General features: G+C 37.4%; 1 pseudogene; it reads left to right on the plus strand.

The window, feature by feature from the left end:
* Positions 1–13278, plus strand: part of LOC102120183 (keratin, type II cytoskeletal 8 pseudogene) — a 51099-nt pseudogene extending 37821 nt beyond the window's left edge.
* Positions 13279–16849: the final 3571 nt, after the last annotated feature.

Below are 16849 nucleotides of genomic sequence, written 5' to 3' on the forward strand. Positions count from 1 at the left end.
GAATGGGTCCATCAGGAGACACAAAAGTGGTTGCATTGAACTGGAGGTTGAGACTGGCACCTGATCTTTTTGGACTCTTCATGCTTCGTGAACAAGGGAAGAAAAAGATTGCATATATTGGCCGGGGTGCTTGATTCTTGTTTTAAAGGGGTAGAGTTTCTACCAGACAATGAATACAAGGAGGAGTATAATTGGAATCTAGGGCATCATTTGTCTTCTGCTACTACCATGTCTAGTGGCAAAAGCCAATGCAAAATCTTAGGAATCTATATGTCAGAGTCATAAAAGGCCTTTTAGGAAGGAAGTTTAGATAATCTCATCAGGTAAATGATTCATCTAAGTTTCTGGCTGAAGGCAAAGAGAACGTAGAATAAATAGTTGAGGAAGGAAGTTATAAATCCTAGTTATGGTCTCATGATCTGTAGTACCTACCTTTATTTTCTTCCTTGCTGTGTTCTTTTTTTCCCTTGCTCTTTTCATCTGTGTTTAACTTTACAGTTTAGTCTACAGATTTCAGAATATCAACACTGAGTTGTGACTTTGCATGAAAAGGAAAAAACATTACCCAAAGATACATGGAGTAATTGATGAGCTTCTGTATCTCAAAGGGAGACAATGAATGTAGCTTCTTTTGTATAAGAAATAATTAAATTATGAAAGGCAAGAACATGTTGTTGCAATTTGTGGTTTGAAATTTTAACATGGGAAGAAGGGTGAATGGATGGTGAATCAAAGGGATGGACAGCAGCAAATATTACTGATGGCCTCATTCCACACCTTTCCAAACCCATTGTTACATGGCTTCCTGGGCTTTAGAAGCTGGAAAGCTAGACTATATTTCCAAGACTCTCTTGAAGTGTAGCTGGGGTTGCTCATGGTTTCTGCTGGCAGACCCCCATCCCCCAACAGACTTGGCAGGCAGAAGTGAACATCACAAGGCAGAGGCCACAAGGTTCTTCTGGCAGGCACAGTCATAAAGGCTTTTTTCTACTGCAGCTGTTGGAGAGGTTCTGGTGACCAGATCCTGTGTTCATGGGTATCAAGCAGCATGTGGTGGCAGCAGGGACATATCTGCTGGAAAGTTCCCATGGTGTGGTTGATCACTTCTTCTGGCTGTGTTGGCTATGAAACATTCAAGCTTGGTTTCTGGGCTCCTTCAGACATGCTCTAAGCTAACCAATACCCTGTAATAAATCCCTTTCCACTTAAACTAATGAGAATGTACTCTGTCTGAGACTAGGACTCTAATTAATGTGTTTCTAAACTAGTCAACAGCAAGGGGAATAGGACCCCCCAGTTTTGAGGTGGGCAGGAGTGGATGTTTGACAATCAAATCTCTTGACCTCACATTCTGTTCTTAGCCACTCAAATTTGGCATATACATCTTCTGCTACTGCTCTTGTGAAGATCACTAAGACTCCCTGTGTAACCTCTTGGCACCATTTGATCCTGTTGCCCACCTAATACTTTTTTTTTTTTTTGAAGTCTCTCTCTTCCTTTAGCTTCTGTGTACATAGTCTTCTGGTTTCCTTCATTCTCTGTGTTTCTCCTCAGTATTCTTTGAGGGACCCTCTTTCGCTGCTTCTGATCATTTAATGATGAGGATTTCTCAGTGTTCTATAATTAATCTGCTTTTCTTCTTACTCTACATATTATTCAGGGTGATTTTAGATTCTCTCTACTTACGTGCCTTTAATTAATGCCTGCACAATGCTGACTTCCAAATTTATTTCTTCAGGATAGTCACCTCTCCTAGGCACCAGCTGCAGTCTAAATATCTCCAACTCAGTGGCTCCTAAGCACTTTAAACACAGCATGGAAGAAACAGAATTCATCAGCTTTCTACTCTTACCTCCTCAAAATATCTCAAATTAGCAAACTTCTCTTTCATTGTGTTTCCTGTACTGGTGAATATACATATACCACTGTCCACAGGGTTGCTCCAGCCAGAAACTGGACATCAACTGTCAATCTCTCTTTTGCTTAGTCAGTCTTCAAGCCCTGCTCTTTCTAATTCCAAACTATTAATATGTCTCAATTTTCTTCTACTGTCTTAGTTTTAGATACCACCATCTGCAGTCTGGTTTACTGCCACAGCCTGCCAACCAGTCTCTATTCCTTCAATCTTGCCTCTCCCTAGTTCATTCTTCACACTGAAGGCAGACTAATACATCCAGATTACATGTTGAGTCATGTTTTTTCCCCGTCCATGGAATAACTTTACCCTTTTCACAGGGCTTGCAGTGTCTTCCATGGGCTTGCTTGTCTAGCATCATTTATTGTGCTCCTTGCTCCCTGTCCAACATGCTTTATGTCCACCATATTGAACTTTTCTCAGGTCGTAGAATATGCCATGTTCTCTTGAGCTTGTGGAACAATGTGCCATAAAATTACACTCTATGTCTCTCTAAGGGTACTGATTTTAACTTGCATATTATTTTCTTCAGCAAGTCTTTTCTTCTGGGCCTTTGTTCCTGCTTTGTCTTCCACTAGCAGGCAAGGTACCTTCCACTCTCCCTATAATGCATTTGTGACATGCAGTTGTGACTCTTGATTTACTTTTCTATTTCATCTCAATGCACCTAGCATTGTGGAGGCAAGAGCTATGATTATTTTGTTCATTGTTAATGGTCTCATCACCTAGCAGAGTAGTTGGCACTTATTTGTAAAATGAGTGAACAATTGACACAATTAATAGGGTAGTATATGTTAGGGGAGTAATAGTTAAATAATTGCTCAGTAATTGCTGCCCAGTAGTCATAATTGTAACAATTTAGCATTAGCTAAAATGAAACAGTTGAATAAATCTAAATCACTATCCAGCAGTGTGTTCCTTTATACCATTACCAACTTAAAAAAAGGTTTATTGAGGTACAACTTACAACAAAAAGTATAAATCTTAAATCTAAAGCTTGATTGATTTTTGCTTATGTATATGCCTATATAACCCCCACTCAGATCAATGTATGGAACACTTCCAGCATCCCAGAAGGCTCCCTTGCCCCCTCTTCCAATGAGCATCCTCCCAAAGGTAATCGTTATTTTGACCTATATCAATCAGCACAGATTTGTTTGCCTGATTTTGAACTCTACATAATGGAATTATAGAGTATGCAATTTTTAATGCTTTTCATCATTTTGGTGACACTTGCATTTTTTCATTGCTATAGTCATTCCATTGTGTGAATACGCTATATTTTATCAATTTTACTGTAAAAGGACATTTTGGTTGTTTCATCTTTTATGAATAATTTCACTTATTATGAGTAAAGCTATTATGACTATTTTTATATATGTCCTTTGGTAGATGCAAGCACTAATTTCTTTCAGGTTGGTAGCAAGAAGAGAATTTGCTTTATCATAGGCTATGCACATGTTTAGCTTAAGTAGATATACTGCCAAATATTTTACCAAAGTCATTACAATTTATACTCCTATTGATGAATGTATGAGAGTTCTAAATGTTCTATATCCTTGACATTGCTTCCTATTGTCTTTTGCCAACTTACAAAAAAGTACACAATCATCCAAGATAAAAACTGAGACTACAAATTACTATGGTACTATAAAAGCATTCAAAATAGGCTTCCTGAGATTGGCGAGTTTCCAGGGGTAAAATAGTAAGAATGGCTAACATTGAGCATTTGTTGCTTGCTCGGCATATTCTAGACACTTTATGTAGATTACCTTATTTAATCATCACTATAGCTCTATAAAGTAGGTACTGTTATCCTCATTTTGTGGATGAGGAATTTCAGGCATAGAGAGACATATTATTAATTTATAGAGTTTTAAAGAGCTGATCTATATAGATGAGTGAATGCAAACTCTCATTACTGACAAAAAAGTCAACCTGGAAAGCAGCCTGCCTCTTATGAAAGGAAGACTACTTAGCTTATTCGAGATAGAATCTGGATTAGAATCCAGATCTCCCAAGTTCTCATCTGGCATTGTTAATAAATCAACAGTGCAAAACCTAGATAATATTAACAGTAACCCAAACAAACGTTTTTAAAAAGTGCCTTATTCCATTCAGAATTTAGTTATTATAACTTTGGTTTGTGGAATAGTTTCACTGAGTTCTAAAGCCATTTGAAAAGTGTCAAGCAAGATAACAGAAGAATAGCATTCATGTTTTGTAGGACCAAAAGCTTAAACAATTTGGGCAAGACAGTTGTTAAGAAAAATATTATAGAAATATCTTAACTTTTGCAAATGTTACAAAAACGTATGACCATGTGCTCCAGCCTCCAATTATAAAGAGTTTCCCCAATTATCCCTCTTCTGATATTCATGCCCTTGTATGGTTCTTCTTCCATATTGTATTGCAGCTGGTCTGTGAGACCAGTGGAATATAAAAGTGATGATATGTCACTTCTGAGGCTAGGTTATAAAAGACGTGATGACTTCTACATTTCTTGGATCATTCACTCTGGGAGAACATCGTTAACATGTTGTATGAAACCTCAGACAGCCCTGGGGAGAAGCCTGCGTGGTGAGAAACTGAGGCTTCCAGCTTACAACCAAGTCAGTGGACCATTTTGGAAGCAGATCCTCGAGTCCTGGTCAAGCCTTCAGATAACTGCAGCCCTGGCTGACAACCTGACTGTAACTTGTTGAGATATCCTCAGCCAGAGCCAATCAGATAAGTTGCTCCCAGATTACTGACTCTCAGAAACAGTGTGAGATAATTTATTATTTGAAGCTGGTATGTCTAGAGTAATTTGTTATACAAAAATTGGTAACTAATACAGATCCCTCACAGGCCTTGGAAGAGACCCATATAAGTGAAAGGCCCTAAAATTTAAGTTTCATAAGCTTTATAATAAATTGATTTATGCCTATGTTAGTAGCCAAATTTATTAGATTGTTGTAGCAGAGACAGTTAGTTCTCCACCAAAATTTGTGCTTTTTTCCACTGCAGCTGTAACTAGTCTGTCAAGCCATGAGCCACATTGGCTAGCTTGCTTTGCAGCTAAATGTTTCATGTGACTCAGCTCTTGCTAATGGAATGTGAACAGAAATAATACATGCCCTTCTAAACCGTGCTTTCAGGAGACTGGGCATTGTGCTCCTTTCCTCCTCACGGTCCAGGATGGTAACAAAGTGACCTCGGAAGCCACATATTGAGATGGCATAACCCCTGTCTGATTGTGTCCCTGAACGACTTCAGGGAGCACAGTCTTTCCACCTCTTGTTTGGAACACCTACTCCGTACCATTTCGTTAGAGAGAAATAAGCCTCTATTCCATTTGAGTGATCATTTTTAAAGGTCTGTTTATTAAAATGGGTTAGCCTGCCTTAACTGATTGCAGTTATGCTCTTCAAAGTTTAGATACTTGATTTTTTTCTCTTCAGAGTCTAGTCTTGATGTTATTTATTTATTTGTTTGTTAATTTATTAACTTTTTATTCTGTAAATTTTCAGTGATACAAAAGTAGAGGATATCATAGTAGAGGAAGTCTGATGTACCTATCGCTTGGCTTTGGCATTTATGTTATAAGGTCATTCCCATATCCTATGTATATATGCCATATCTACATATATACAGCCATCCCTGTGCTCCTCTGTTCCCTCATGGATTATTTCAGAGCAAATCTCACAATCTCAAACATCATATCATTTTGAGGGGAAAGTTTTAAATGTCATGTAAGAAACCTCCTCCACCCGGAGGAATTCCAGCACCTGGAACTCAGTGCTTTTTGTAAATAAAGTGTTTTTTGTAAAGTTGCAAAAAAGGCCAATTCCCATTGCTTGACAACACATGATGAGGACAGTGAGAGCTGTAAGGTTAAGTTCGTCTGCTGGAGGGAAAGGCACAACTTATTCCCACAATCTACCTTCATCCCATTCAAGCTGGACTTTGAGCTTATAAAGGGACCTGACCGTGCAGGGCAGGCTGAAAGTATGAAGTGACCAGCATGAAAGCCAGGTGGAGTGGCAGGTAGTGTCAAGAACTGAGGCTAGATAACCTGGGTTATCTAGTTCTATGCTCTTTAACCATTTACTGAATTACTCAGTTCTTCACTTCTTCTCATTTGTAAAATGGAAATAATATCTATTCTATCTGTCTCACTGGCTTGATATAATTAAATCAGCTAACATATTTTTAAATTAAGGCTTTATATAATTACTGGTTTCTAATGTGGAAGTAAATGTGAGCGATGTTTTTAATTTGTATTTAATGTTTGCCTTTAGAGCAGAATTTGTAGTCACTCAAGTCACAGGGATCTATTAAAATCAGTGTTAACAGTGGGAATCATTATTTTTCCCAGGTAGGTTTTGGATATGAATCAGTACCACCATCCATGAAGGGAAAATTATGCTGCAATTTGTATATTTCTAATTATCTTTCATCTGAGAAAATTGGACAGCACCACGGTGAGCCCCTGAAGGAGGAAAGGGCAAATAGAATCTTGCCAGAACTTTTCCCTGAGTGGCTTAGCTTCTCCCCACTCACCAATGGCTAGATTTTCACCTGGGCAGCTTTGGGTGATCTGGGATATGGAGAGGAAGCAGACACCACATTTCCAGATTTTAATGACTTCCCTGCTACATAAAAATGTCTCTTTCTGGATCACTAAGCTCATGCCAACTGGGTTACAGTGTTGGGCAAGGTTGGTGTTGACAGAGAAGGAGGCTGAGCAGGTTGCTTGCTCAGCCCCACTGTGGGCTCCCTGAGCTTGCTATGCCTGCTCGGCAGCCCTGATTCACTTCATGCTGGCGTCTTCAGCCTTCACCTTAATCTCTGGCTGTGCCTTTTATCCTCTTTTACCTCTCTATCTTCTTTATTCATTTACAATATTTAAGTAACGCCATCATAGAACTATTCTTAAAAAGGAAGTTTACAATAATTAAAGTGAAAAAGAAGCAATATATATTTCCTTCTCTCCTACTGAACCTGTTGAAACATTTCTCCTTCCTAGTTTCTGTTTTTTTAATGATACAAGAACCTGGTAAGTTTGAGCCTTTTTGTTTTTTTAACTTTTTATTTTATAGTAGTTTTAGATTTACAAGAAAGTTGCAAGAAAATACCAAGAGTTCCTATATAACTTTAACCCAGTTTTCCCTCTTGGGTAATGTTAGCATCTTACATTACCAAAGTACATTTGTCACAACTAAGAAACCAACATTTGTACGTTGTTATTAACCACAAACTTTATTTGGATTTCACTAGTTTTTCTACAAGTGTGTTGTTTCTGTTCTGGACCCTGTCTAGGATATCGCATTACATTTGGTAGTCATGCCTCCTTAGCCTGCTTTTATCTGAGTTTTTCTTATTTTTCATGACCTTGACAGTTTTGAGGAGTAATAGTGAGATATTTTGTAGAATGTCCCTCAATTTGATTTTTTTTCCTGGTTAGACCAGGGAGATAGGTTTTGGGGAGGATGACCACAGAGGTGAAGTACCATCCTTACCATATCATAGCGTGAATAAATATTACCAATTTGACTCAACACTGGTTGTGTTAACTTTGATCACTTGGTTAAGGTAGTGTCTGTCCAATTTCTCCACTGTAAAGTAACTCTCTTTCCTTGTCCATACTCCATTCTTTAGAAGCAAGTTACTAAATTCAGCCCATACTCAAGGTGGGAAAAGGGGATTCAACTTCGCCTCCTAGAAGAAAAGCATCTACAAAAATTGTTTGGGATTGCAATAGAAGGAAGATTTATCTCTTCTCCCTTGTTTATTTATTTATTTAATCAGGTTCTAAATCGGCATGAACTCCTGAACATTTATTCTATACTTTGGGTTATAATTCAACACTATGTTTTTCGTTTGTTTGTTTGTTTGTTTTTGAGATGGAATCTCGCTCTGTTACCTATGCTGGAGTGCAGTGGCATGATCTGGCTCACTACAACCTCTGCCTCCTGGGTTCAAGTGAGTTTCCTGCCTCAACCTCCTGAGTAGCTGGGATTACAGGTGCGTGCCACCACGCCCAGCTAATTTTTGTATTTTTAGTAGAGACGGGGTTTCATCATGTTGGTCAGGCTGGTCTTGCCCTCAAATCTTTTCAGGTTTGTTTTGGGAGCACTTTCACATTTGCTCCCATATCTCTTTGAATGCCCTCATACATTTGTTTTTTGAGAGTTATAGGATGCTCTACTTTGCATTGTCCCTGCCCCAGCCCTAGAATCAGCCATTTCTCTAAGGAGCCCAGATTCCATTTACTAGAGAATGGTATTAGGATTCAAAAGTTGAGCATTGAGTGTGCTCGTTGTTACTGGGAAGAGCATTTAAAATATATATAGAAATTGTGTTTGTTTCAGTACCAGCCATTTGCCTGTCACCTATAAACTTGATGGAATCCCATATATTTTACTCTATGGGTTAAAATCTGTGTAGATTACACTGTTAATCTGTGTAGTATTTATCTGTTAAATGAATTTCCCATTTAAAAGAAAAACTAACTGAGGTAGATAACATAGCAAGTTTAGATTTAAAAAAATATAGCCTTGCAAAGTAAATATGACAGGATAATTTATATGAACAAAAATCTTCTCGTTCCATTAATAAATTTTGAGCAGAAAATCTCTTTATGTGCACTTAAAATATAATTCAATTTAACAAAATTTAATCTGAGCATACCTTTCCAGTAACACACACTGTTTTAGCCGAGCTTCCCTAGAAAACAAAACCTGAGGCAAACTTTACCTGCTAAAAGTTTATGGAAAATAAAATCCCAGGGTAGGAAAGGTGAAAGAAAATGGAAATGAGTCAAAGAAGGAGGGAAAGAAAATACAATGTGGTGTGTTATCAAGCTGGCCACAAACTCTCAAAGAACACAACTTGCTCAGTTACATGGAACTTCTCTGGAGAAGACATACAAAATCCTTGGGGCCAGGATAAACCATGGCAGGAGAAGAAATTTATCTGTTGGCTCCTTCTAATGGAGACTGTGCTGCAGTTCAATCCTCATTCCTAAGGAAGGCTGAGTAAGTGGTGTTAGGAGATAGGTGATGGTAGTTCAAGTAGCAGAAGCAGGGGGTAGAAGGTGGGGATATACAAATTTATGGAGGTGCATAGGTGAGTCTAGTATACATACATGGAGCAAAGCAAGTTGCCTACATTTATTATGCATTAAAAAACTGGAAGCAGCCAGACGTGATGGCTTATGCCTACAATCTCAGCACCTTGGGAGGCCAAGGTGGGAGGATTGCTTAAGCTCAGGAGTTCAAGACCAGCCAGAGAAATATAGCAAGATTTTCCCTCTATAGAAATAAAAAAAATAAAATAAATAATTAGCTGGGTGTGGTGGAACACGCCTGTAGTCCTATTTGGGAGACTGAGTCTGAGGATTGCTTGAGCCTGGGATTTAGAGGTTACAGTGATGTATAATTGTGCCACTGCACTCACTCCAGCCTGGGTGACAGAGTGAGACCATGTCTCTCTAAATAAATAAATAAACAAACAAACAAATAAATAAATAGCTGGAAGCAAAATATATTTGGAATTATCTTCTTAGAGAACTGACACTTCCCTATTAGTACTACCAATAATAATAATTCCTTACTTTTGTATAGGCATGTCAGTTTCCAAGGGATTATATCTGGCTCAACTATTGGTCTCAGCTTCAAATAATGAAATAAGTATAGATTCACAGGAAGCTGCAAAGTTAGTATAGAGAGGTCTGGTGTTGGGCGACCCCATCTTGTTTTCCTCATTGCCATTGATTACATCTTTTGTATTTGTAATACAATATCGAAGCCAGGGAACTGACATTGGTGCCATGCAGGTGCAGGATTCTATATCATTTCATCACATGTAGACTTCTATAACCACTACCACAGTCAAAACATGGGACTATTCCATCACCACAAAGATCTCCCTTGTGCCATCCCCGTATAGTCACTCTTCCTCCTCCACCTCTACCATCCCTAACTCCTGGCAACTGCTATCTTGTTCTCTATCTCAATAATTTTGTTATTTCAAGAATACCATATAAATGAACTCATACAACATGTGACCTTTTGAAATTGGCCTTTTTCTAAGATGCACTTAGTTTTACATCCTTGCTTCACCACTAGTAGCTATGCGATTAGGATAATATCTGAGCTTCGGTCTTTCCATCTATAAAATGGGGGAAATAATATCTTCTTCATAGCCTATTGCGAGGATTTGTGAGATAATATTTGTAACACATTGCCTGGTACATATAAAGGACTTAAAAACTATTAGCAACTTTTATTATAATAATTATTTTTATTATTAATGCTATCTGTGAAGCTGTTGCACATTGGACAAAACTTGAGATTTGGAGATTTAAAGCTTTGGTTCAAATTCCATTTCTCACTTTTATATTCTCTGACCTTGGATAATTAACTTATCTTGTCTTTTTCTTAGACCATTATCTGTATTGTTGTGATAATTAAATGAGATAATATATATGGAAAAGCACAGCACACCCAGGTGTCCTAAATACCTTCATTTTTAAAATTCCAAGCCTACTAAAGGAAACTGTAAGCCAGACACAGAGCAAGTTTAAACAGATGTTTGTTTTACATTCCTAGAACAGGGGACGGTGTGAGTTCCCAGACAGAACATGACAGCAGAGCCTAGGTTGAGCAAGAGAGGAATGTGGGAAACAAAAATGTTTCCAGCAGTTTTTCCTTCCTTCCTTCTTTCTTTCTTTCTTTCTTTCTTTCTTTCTTTCTTTCTTTCTTTCTTTCTTTCTTTCTTTCTTTCTTTCTTTCTTTCTTTCTTTTTCTTTCTTTCTTTCTCTTTCTTTCCTTCCTTCCTTCCTTCTTTCTTTCTTTCTTTCTTTCTTTCTTTCTTTCTTTCTTTCTTTCTTTCTTTCTTTCTTTCTCTCTCTCTCTCTTTCTTTCTTTCTTTCTTCTTTCTCTTTCTTTCTTTCTTTTTTTTTTATCATCATGAAGATCCAGTGTGTCCTACAAGTGAATGTTTGAGTCATTCTGAATGAAATTGGGAAGATATGATGATTATGTCTAGTTTGGTGTGCTTAATCTATCTTTTCTTTTGGGGAACTCCTACTGCATTCCCTTGGCCCTTGAGGGTTGTCAGTTACAACACTCCATTTCACTCCTCTCTTTCCCCTCAGAGAACAGAGATGACCACATGACCGGAAATGTTAGTAAACATTTTCTTCTCTACATGGAAGAAAACCTGCCTTCAGTAGAACAGACTGAGACAGGCAGCTGTGAGAGAGAGAGCTTGAGATGGCCTGAGCTCCTGGATTCATCTGCCCCTGAAGCTGGACTACGCCCCAGACTTCCAAGTTGAAAAAACCAATATAGTCCTGGACTTTCACTGCTTATACTTATTCAAGTTGGGTTTCTGTAGCTAAAAGTGTCCTGGCTAATACAGGAACTTTTGCAAAATGCACAAGCTTGGGGTCCAAGTCTGGAGTTTCTGATGTGATAGGTATGAAATGAAATGTAGCTGAAGCATGTGCATTCTTTTTAAGCTTCTCTAAGCTCTATATCCCAGCTCAAAATGAGAACCATTGCCTGTTTTTTTTTTTTTTTTTTTTTCCTTTTTGGATTTCAAATTCACAGGACAAATTTGGTCATATTCAGTTTATGGTATGTTATCATTATTGGTTCACGCAATGTCAACATTCCTCTCTTATTTTGCTAACTACATTTTATTGCCATACTCCACTTCCCTAAAGACCACAATTCTAGTATATTTAATGAATAACTTCTTTTTTGTGTGTTTTTGTAAAATGTGTTTTGTTGTTTTCTGTGCATGTCTTTCTCAGTTATAAAAACAGCAGTATAGCTCATTCTGTTTTTTACTTTAAAAAATTAATATTTATATTTAAGTGCAGTTTTAAGTTTACAGAAAAATTGAGCAGAAAGCACAGAAGGATCCAATAATACACCACCCTGGCTCTCTGGCAATTTGCCTTATTGTTAACATCTTGCTTTAGTATGGTGAATTTGTTATAGTTGATGAACCTATATTGATAAATTATTATTAACTAAAGTCCATAGTTTACATTAGGACTCACTGTGTTATTTAGTTCTATGGGTTTTGATAAATGTATATCTTGTATTTACCATCACAATATTATACAGAGTAGTTTTACAGCCCTAAAATTCCCCTGTTGTTCCACTTAGTCATCTCTTTCCCCGCTGTCTAAAGCCCTGACAATCACCAACCTTTTTATTGTTTCCATAGTTTTGCCTTTTCCAGAACGTTGTATACAGTAAGTCCTCACTTAATGTTGTCAAGAGGCTCTTCGAAACTGTGACTTTAAGCAAAATGACCTATACCAAAACCAATTTTACATAGGGTAGTGGATATTTACAAGAGTTAAGTTCCTAAGGCGTATTTCTGGTCACACAAAAAAATCACTAAACTTCTAAATAAAGACTCCAAACACTTCTAATATTAAATATAGAAATAAATGTGAGCTACACACACACTGAAGAAAGAGTAATAAAAACACATAAGATAATTATTTATCCAGTTTTTGGTGAATCAGTGAGTGATGACAGTCACAGTGGTCATGGGCTAAATCAAATAATTTTGCAGAGCAAAAATTGTAAGGAGCAGCTCCTGCCATCACACAGTTCAAAAACAAACAACAGCAAATATGATGGCTCGCTGAGAGCTTTTGTCTTGAAACATTTATTGTTGTGCATTTGTGAAATTATTGTATACTTTACAAATTTTTGTTTGGCAATAATTTGCATTCATTCATTCATTCATTCATTCATTCATTTACTTTCCAGCCCACTCATTCCAGTTCAGGGTTGCAGGTAGCCAGGACCTATCCCAGCAGCTCAGGGCACAAGGCAGGAGCCCATGCTGGACAGGACTCTATCCCATCACAGGGCACACTCACACTCATATCCACACTCACTCAGATTGGGACCATTTAGACACACCATATTACCTAATGTACATGTCTTTGGAATATGAGAGGAGACCAGAGTACATGGAGAAAAGCCACTCAGACATGGGGAGGCCTTGCAAACTCCACATGGACAGTGGCCTAGGCCAGGAATCAATTTTTTTTTCCTCATCAACATTGTAACCAAATGTCTTTGATTGAAATGACATTATTAGAGGACCTGCTGTAATTGGAATCATATCGTACGTCATTCTTTTAGATTGGCTTCTTTCACTTAGCAGTGTACATTTAAGATTCTTCCATATATTTGCATAGCTTGTTAGCTCATTTCTTTTTATTACTGAATAATATATTATTGTGTGGATGTACCACAATTTGTTTATCCATTCAGCTATTCAAGGATATTTCCATTGCTTCCAAGTTTTGGCAATTATAAATAAAGTTACTACAAACATTTGTGTGCAGGTTTTTTTGTAGGAACACAAGTTTTCCACTAAGTTGGGTAAATACCAAGGAGTGCTATTGCTGGATTGTACGGTAAGAGTATATTTACCTTTGTAAGAAATTCTAAACTGTTTTCCAAAATTGCTGCACCATTTTGCATTTGCACTAGCAATGAAAGAGAGTTTCTGTTGCTCTACACTCTTGCTACCATTTGGTGTTGTTAGTGTTTTGGATTTTAGCCATTCTAATAGGTATGTAGTGGTATCTCATTGTTGTTTTAATCTGTATTTCCCTAATAACATAGACTGCTGAGAATCTTTTCATATGCTTATTTGCTATCTGTATATATTCTTTGGTGAGATATCTGTTCAGATCGTGTGTCCATTTTTCAATTGAATCGCTTGTTTTTTATTGTTGAATTTAAGAGTCCTTTGTACATTTTGAGCACAAGTCCTGTATCAGATATGTGTTTTGCAAATATTTTCTCGCAGTCTGTGGCTTGTTTTTTCATTGTTTTAACAGTATTTTCACAGAGAAGAGAATTTTGTATTTTAACCAAGTCTTACCTATCAATTTTTTTAATGGATTCTACTTTTGTTGTTATATCTAAAAGTCATTGCAAACTGAAGATTGAGTAGATTTTCGCCTGTTATCGTAATTTTTATTTTATTTTTTAAAGATATAGGGTCTCAGTCTGTTGCCAAGGTTGCAGTGTAGAGGTGCCTCCAACTTCTGGGCACAAGCAATCCTCTCACCTCAGTCTCTCAAGTAGCTGGGACTAGAGGTTTGTGCCACCACACGTGGCTAATTAATTTTTTTTTTTTTTTTTTTTTTTGTAGATATGGGGTCTCAATATGTTGCCTGGGCTGGTCTTAAACTCCAGGCTTCATGCAATGCTCCTGCCTTGTCCTCCTGAAATGGGATTATAGGTGTCAGCCACCGTGTCCAGTCCTTGCCTATGTTATCTTTTAGCAGTTAAAAAACAAAAAAAGTTGGCTGGGCAGGGTGGCTCATGCCTGTAATCCCAGCACTTTGGGAGGTTGAGGTGGGAGAATTGCTTGAGCCCAGGAATTCAAGAGCAGCCTGGGCAACACAGCGAGAATCCATCTCTAAAAAACAAACAAACAAACAAAAAACAAAAAAGAGCTTCTAATTATGTATTTATTTTAATTTTCAATTTTCGTGGGTACACAGTAGATGTATATATTTATGAGATACGTGAGATATTTTCATATAGGCATGCAATGCATAATAGTCACATTAGGGTAAGTAAGCATTTATCTTAAGCTTACATCTCCATCACCTTAAGCATTTATCCTTTCTTTGTGTTACAAACAATTCAATTATACTTTTAGTTATTTTTAAATGTACAATAAATTATTGTTGGCTGTATTCATCCTCTTGTGCTATCAAATGCCAGATCTTATTTATTTTATCTAACTATATTTTTGTACCTATTAACCATCCCCACTTCCTCTCACCCAGTTTTTATAGCTTGTGTTTTACATTTAGATCTATGATCTATTATATTCCTTAAGGTTTTTATGAAGTAGTAAGGTATTGTGTTTTTAGGATCTACCTATTTTCCTATGTATACATTTAATCTGTGGTTTAATTGTTGTATAGACCTCCATGGTGTGCATCTGCAAGTTCATCTGTCCACTTCCCTGTGACAGACCGCTAGTTTGCCTGCAACTTCTTGTCACCACAAATAATGCTAAAGCAAATATCTTCATACATGTCCCCTTATGGATCTATATGAAAATTCTTTAGATTCACGCTCAAGATTGGAATTACTGAGTTATGGAGCATACTTAATCAAACCAAGAAGTGGCAGGGTGCTCACCAGCATGGCTGCACCATTCTGCACTCCTGCATTATCTAGCTTTCTGATTTTTGCCAGTCTAATAGTTGTAAAAGATCCCACTGTTACTTAAATTTGTATTTCTCAAATAATCATTGATTTATTATACTTTATTTTGTTTTTTGAGACAAGGTCTTACTCTGTCACCCAGGCTGGAGTCCAGTGGCACACTCTTGGCTCATTGCAACCTCTGCCTCGTGGGCTCAAGCGATCCTCTCACCTCATCCTCCCGAGTAGCTGGGACTACAGGTGTGCCCCACTGTGCCTGGCTAATTTTTGTATTTTCGTAGAGACAAGGTTTTTGCCATGTTGCCCTGGCAGGTCTGGAAATCTTAGGCTCAAGTGATCCACCTGCTTTGGCATCTCAAAATGCTGGGATTACAGGTGTGAGCCACTGTGCCAGGACCAATTTATTGTATTTTAAATTCTGATATAAGAGGCCACTGCAATAATAGGGTAATTTTTTTTATTTCTAAAAAGTAAATACAAGTTAACCAGTAATAATCTGAATTAATAAATGTTTGCAGAAATTAAGATAAGTTAAATAGTCCCTTCTTGTCTAAGAAGTAAAATGATGGAAAACAAAAACCCCAAATTTACTTTATTAATCAATATAAAGAGAAGGACTTTCAATCGATATACTACTCTGAGAGCCTTGAAACTGAACTCAACCTGATAATTAAGGGAGTCCAGTTGATGTGGACTTTCAAAGAAATATTTGAATGACAGGTAATTTTTAAATCAAATAAATTTCCAGGTCATATAGAGGTTAGATAGTTGACTTTTGAACATCAGCTGTCTTAGAAATGAACAATAAGATTGTGCTGCATGGTAGGGAGCCTCTTGACTCCCAATAAATAACAGTGTTTTTCTGTGAATGGAAACAAAGAGTTGTCCTGGAATATGGAGATAGATACCACAGGACTCCAAATTCTGTAAAACAAATAGAAGTGGGATCACTTAGAATTTTCTTTTCCTTCTGATTTTTGTTTGCTTTATTTTGCTTAATCAACAAACATTTATTTCTTATGGTTTGGGAGGCTGGGAAGTCCAATATCAAAGAACTGGTAGAGTCTGTGTCTGGTGAGGGTCTGCTTCCTAATTCAAAGAAGCCTTTCTTCTCACTGTGTCCTCTCATGGTGGAGAGCAAGGCTAGCTCTCTAGGGACTCGTATTAGGAAACAAGCCCCAATTACGAGTCCTCCATCTTCATGATGTCATCTAATCCTAACAATCACCAGAGATATGGCCTCCAAATACCATCATATTAAGTGGTAGGGTTTCAACATATGAATTTGGGGGGGCATACACTCAGCCAAAACATTCCACCTCTGGCCCCCCCAAACCCATGTCCTCACATGTAAAATATATTCATCCCATCCCCCAAACCTCAAAAGTCTTAACTAATTCCAGCATGAACAATAATGTTTAAACTCAAATTCGAAAGTGTCATTTCAATGTCATGTAAGTCAGATATGGGTGAGATTTTCCTTCTGAAAATCTCAGTTTTAAAACTCTTTTCTTCAAAGTAAAAAAAAGAACACAAATATCATAGCAAGGTTGCAAGTTCTTTGATTTTACACTTTTGAGAACTAGTTTCAAAGTAAGTTCTCAATTCAATTCTTTGAATTAAATTGAAAAAGAAAACTGTGCCAGAGAGAAAGGGTCAACATCTAAAGAGAGAGACTTGAAATTGTTCTAACGGCGACTGTCATGTG

The sequence above is a fragment of the Macaca fascicularis genome, chromosome 2, assembly GCF_037993035.2.
Source record: "Macaca fascicularis isolate 582-1 chromosome 2, T2T-MFA8v1.1".
In the NCBI taxonomy this organism is placed as follows: domain Eukaryota; kingdom Metazoa; phylum Chordata; class Mammalia; order Primates; family Cercopithecidae; genus Macaca; species Macaca fascicularis.